This window comes from Antennarius striatus, chromosome 18 (genome assembly GCF_040054535.1).
Source record: "Antennarius striatus isolate MH-2024 chromosome 18, ASM4005453v1, whole genome shotgun sequence".
NCBI lineage: Eukaryota > Metazoa > Chordata > Actinopteri > Lophiiformes > Antennariidae > Antennarius > Antennarius striatus.
Window position 1 is genome coordinate 13917714 of NC_090793.1, and position 6000 is coordinate 13923713.

Consider the following 6000-nt stretch of genomic DNA (forward strand, 5'->3'; position numbering starts at 1 on the left):
CATGATATATCCTGTTTTCATATTTTCCCTCTGTTTCATCCCTGTAAAATCACTAGTGTATTTTTCCTGCCTGCATCCTTGGGGAAATTAAGAGGCACACTATGTATCTCTGGAGGATTCCCCCAAGAATGAGAATAAAGCAGGTAGCATGAAAGAATTGTGCTGGTGTGAGGTAGTTATTGGTTTGGCAGAGGGATTGCCAACACATCAAAATAGCATGGGTGTTGAACAAGACAGGAACTTGCACCATTTACACCTACTAGAGAGACAGAGAGAGAGAGAGAGAGCACCATCCTGACATGGAACATCTACATAGCTACATAAGCACTGCATGATGTGCAACACAAGAGTTGACGCCTCATGTCAGAATTAATTTCATAAAGTGACATTTACAAGGTTTTCACACGGCAGAGGTGCATTGATTGTTGTTTTTGGGTTGGCAGGATAAGTCATGTATATACAGTAGCAGTCTTATAATGTCACACATGGCAAAGCTTTGAAAGTAATGATCTTGAACAGAAAACATGTTAGGGCAGCAATAATTTGACAAAAATGTCCATGGTGTGAGATTTTATCAAGCTTTTCTCAGTGAGCTTGACAAAGAATACCAACATTGCCAAAAGCGATGCTGTCGCATAATGAGACTTTATTACTCACAACAGTGGGAAATTGTCTCTGGTCCCACTTGGGATGCACTGTAACAGCAGACATACGGCACTGATTAGCAAACAGTCAGTAAAGTGGTAAATCATAAAGCAAAAATGTAAGTTTTCATCTTTCAGCCTTACAGTCTGCACTGAGGGATGGCAAGACACCGTCGAAAAGCTTTGGTGGATCTTGAGAATTCATCTGAAATTAAAATGCATGTTTCCTGTTACTTCAGTACACATATTTACTTAAATATGCTCCATAATTGACATGTCATTTATGGAGCACTGTTGCTTCACAGCAAGGTGGTTCCATATATATATATATATATATATATATATATATATATATATATATATATATATATATATATATATATATATATATATATATGTATATATATGTGTGTGTGTGTGTGTGTGTGTGTGTGTGTGTGTGTGTGTGTGTGTGTGTGTGTGTGTGTGTGTGTTCTCTGAACACTTGTTGGCACACTTTTGCCTTCACTCTGTGGTCCATCTCATCCCAAGCAGTCGTGATTGGGTTTAGGTCAGGTGACTGTGGAGGCGAAGTCATCTGATGCAACACTCCATCACTCTTCTTCATGGTCAAATAGCCCTGACACAGCCTGGAGGTGCGTTTGGGGTTATTGTCCTGTTATTAAATAAACAGTGGTCCAATGAAACACAAACTGGATGGGATGTCATGTCACTGCAGGATGCTGTGGTGGCCATGCTGGTTCAGTGTGCCTTCAATTTTGAATAAATCCCCAACAGTCACACCAGCAAGGCACCCCCATGCATCACACCTCCTCCTCCATCATTCACAGTGGGAACTATGCATGCAGAGACCATCCCTTCACATTTACTACTTTGCACGAAGACACAGCGGGTGGAACGAAATATCTCAAATTTGGACTCATCAGATCAAAGCACAGATTTCCACTGGTCATATGTCCATTTCTTGTATTTCTTGGCTGAAATAAATCTCTCCTGTTCATTACTATTATATGTGTGTGTGTGTGTGTGTGTGTGTGTGCGTGCGCGCGCGCGTGTGTGTGTGTGTGAGTGAGTGATGTGAGTGAGTGAGCATTGTTGTCATAACTCAGCATAAATTAATACTAGACCTAAATTAAAGACTAGATATGCAGCCCCTTGTGATATTTAATCAGTTCCAAAGTTTGTCGGTTTGTCACTTATTTCTTGAAAATTATTTACTATTTTCCTGCTGCTAATTTATGCTATTTTTTTAATCAATTATTTGGTACAATTTGATTAAATTAATGGTTGACTAGCAGTTGATTATTTGCCAATGCAGTTTTGTCTACAACATAACCAAGTAAGACACAAAATCTGACCATTGCTTATAAACTACAGTTTCTTTATTTTGACAGTTTTCCCCTGCAGGATCTCTGCCTGCCAGCTGCTGTCAATCAAATCTAAACACCCGCATGCCCCGATAGCCAACAGAGGAAACATCATGTTTCTGACCCCTTGTCTTCCTTTTAATAATAAAAACTATCAACAATGCGTTCGATTTACCAAGAGTATTCATAACTTTAATGAAAAAAGGCCAAAAGATTTTTGTGTATCTTTTGTTTCGTTTTTGCAATGAAGTGTCAAATGATACTTTCTCAGGTCAAAGCTGACAAAGATGAACACATAAATGATTAAATGAGAAACTAAAGAAAAGCAAACCAATCTTGCAAAGGTAAACAGATTAAATATCTTAATTTTAAGAAGATGCTCCAACAATTAAAACTCTAATCTCACAAGGGTTGCTTTGACAAGCTGTGTACGTACTGGAAGCAAATAAATTGAATACAATAGACTATGTATTATTTTCTGCTGAAAAAATCAACAGGAAATCAACAGGAAATAATATTTTTAATAATATTTTATTCTAACAGGAAATGACATTTTATCAATGTATAATGTTGTAATGTGACTGACAGTTAACAAAGCAATGGCAAAGTTCATTTCTACAGAAAACAAGGCAGTCAAGAGACTGCAACATCCAGCGACACTCCTGAGTTCAACATTTTACCCTGACCTACACATTTTTGTGCCTCTGCCTTCCTGGAATTGTTGCTTTTTGTTTTGTGATTATATCTCAACAGGTTTCAGAAGTGTGTACTTAGAAAGGTATGCAGTGCGCCGTCGTTTCTCGCGGTTAATGCATTCCAGGAATCACACGCGATTAACGAATTCCTCGATAGAGCGACAAACTATTTATCTTATTATTTATGGCAATTTAAACATTTATTAACCCTCCCCATACTGATATTAAACCACCTTCTATCTGTATTACCTTTTCCCACACTCTTATCGACTATTTAAAGCACTTTTGTGTCTCATGGAAGTCCAAGACTTACAGAACATAGCGCACTTCCGTATGCCGTCAGCCTATAGAATGCACGTACGGTATCACGTGACCAAAATACCAAAAATCTGCGATGAGTACAAAAATTGAAATTTGACCTTGACCTACTTTTCTCAAGGTCAAGGTCATCATCTCATTTTCATCCCCTTTGCCGCCCGAGTAATGTTCTTTTTCTTTCATCTTTTTTTCTGCAATGCTTGTTAAGATATTTGGTGGACGAACGGACGGACGGATGGACAGACGAACACACAAACAGTGACAATTACAATACATCACCGCTTTGCGAGATGTAAAAATCAATTTCATATTTCAGCAATGAAAAGAGCTTCTGTTTCCTTGATGTATTGTCAGACAGTACCATCCATCAACAACATGCTTAGAATGTGCACTTCAATTTTGTTTCTAAAGTAAAAACATGAGAAAAACTTTACCTGCTGCAACCATTTGTGCAGCTTTATTGTCATTTGCCAATGCAGGAAATGCTACTACTATTAGTCAACTTCCAAAATGACTTCAAATCTTTAGAATATAAAAAGTACTGATAAGAAAAAGAGAGAAAGAGGAAGAGAGGATGATTTGGGGGGATAAAGAGGAGGTGTTGGGGGAGGAGGCTGAGGTCAGGATGACAGTGAAGAACAGATGAGATGGCGCTGCTGAGGAGTGTTTTGTAGGTGGGATATCATAGGAAAGGAGGGGGTGTTGGTGGGTATAGTGAGGGGAAGGGAATGTGGGAGGTGGGGGGTGGAACTAGGCCAGTGTCCAGACTCAGAGCACCAAAGGCCCTGCATCCCTGGATGCTCCATGTCAGCTCTGTGACAGGAGAGATGGGACTTTAACGCTGAGTTTTTCACCACCAGACGCTCCCTGTCTCCTCTGAAGAATACCCCCCCCCCCTCCTTGATGCACTCACCAGTCAGAGTTTGAGGAGAGAAATGCACTCGTTACAATAAGGAGGGCACATGGCATGGGACCTGACGCTTTGAGTGCCGCCTCCACCACAGTCTCAGCAGAATTGGGATCTTTCTTGCAAGTGCTGTACATTTCCAAAGTTGACATGCAGCAAATGGAATTTTTGAGGCAACTTCTCACCGCTGAGGTGCAGGACCATACAATATGTTTCTCTCTTTGTTGGTATACAACCAAAAAAAATATCAGCCTTTTGGAGCACAAACATTTTGAATACTGATACGGTGAATTTGAATATTCTTCCTCGTCCCTGCTGTTCCCTCTTACCCCACAGATAAAACAGATTTATTATCAGGCTTAATCAGGTGGTCTGTTACCTTGGCAATTAAAGTCTTGTTAGAGATATAAAACCTTGAGACTCAAATGGAGAGTCCCTTGTGAATCAAACCACTGAGCAAATCCTTAAACCAAACAACCTTCCAGTGGGAACACTTCTTCTCCGAGGATAGATGTTTAATTATCTCGGCTGGTTTGTGGGGGTGGGGGTGTTGCGAGCGACTGTTTTCACTCCCCCTTGTTTGTCTTAAAAGCTCACAAGTATTTATTGGGATTAATGTAAGTGGTAATCAGCAAGGAACCATGTATTGATGACCTATTGTTTGTGAAAGAATTGAATGGAATAAAAAAAAATTGACAACAGGGCTTCAACTGTAGTTTTAAAATCTTTAGTCTCTAGGAATGCTGGGTAATTTAATCTTAATTTACCTTAGTACTGTAATTTAATCTTTAAAATACTGCTCCTAAATGCAATCCATTTATCATTTACTCCCCATTGATACGAAACACCCAATTTCAGTGTGAACTATCGTAATGTAGGCCAGCCACTTTCCCAAATGAATATTCTGTTCAAACATAATGCTACATATTTGAGCAATATGAAGTGATAATTTATCATTATTTAATGATCTCCCACAGACAGTTCATCACACATGGTGCGTTCGGCGACAACATCTGTGCAGGATCCTGATGGGAGAATTTGTTGAGGCTTTTTGGTGCAAATACCCAGTCGTAAACCTCGGACTCCTTCTTTAATGTCCAGTCAGACTTCATCTCTCTAAAAGCCCATTTCAGAACATTTCCGTGCTTTCAATCCATATTTTGCCTGTTTCTTCTCAACTCTCTGACCTACTCCTCTAAGTGGGTCTGGCATGCATCCCACTCTCTAACAAAGGTAGGTGTGTGTGTGTGTGGGGGGGGGGTGGTGTTTAGGGAGGTGAGACCTTCTCTGGGACACACTAATCAGCTCCAAACCAAGGCATGGACAGAGAGGCACTGGACAGGTGAGTGGAACCACCCCCCCTCCCCCTCAGCTGCTCAGTGTGGGGCTCAAACCAGCTCCATCTTTTATGGCCCAGTCGCTCCCCCCATCCTGGTGTCCCCAGTCACCTGGCTTCCATCCCCACTTGCCGGCCCCCTTCCTGGGGGCCTCCAAGGGAGGAAACAGTGAGCAGCTGGTCCACCCAGGGAGCCTCCCAAACGTGCCTTCTGCCAACCCTGTGTGTGTTAACCTTTTCTTTTAATTAACACCAACCCAACTCTCAACTCCCGCTATTGTGGTCCAGAGAGAGGTTCTCGGGGCTTATGCAACTGTCAGGGAAGTGGGGAAGTCATCAGGGAGTGAGAAAGGTAGTGGGTGGGTGGGGGTGATGAAGGTGAGAGGGAGATGGAGGAGGAGGAATGAATAATGTGCGTATGGCCTGGGAGTGAGGAAATTTCTAATCCTTCAGAGTCTTTATTTTTCTACATGCCTCCACACAACAGTCATCCTACACAGCTGCCTATAAATGATACTGGTAGTAGAACAACAGCTTCATGCACTCTTATTATTCTTTTAACTTTTATTTAAATAAATATAGGTATATTTGTTACGCAGAAATAGATATTTTCTATTAATTCAAAGCCTGATTTCATATTTTTGCTTGTAATTTATCTCACACACATTCATTGAAACTGTGGCTAAAATTGAAAAAGCAATTATTTACACTCTTTATAAAGTTATTAAATATG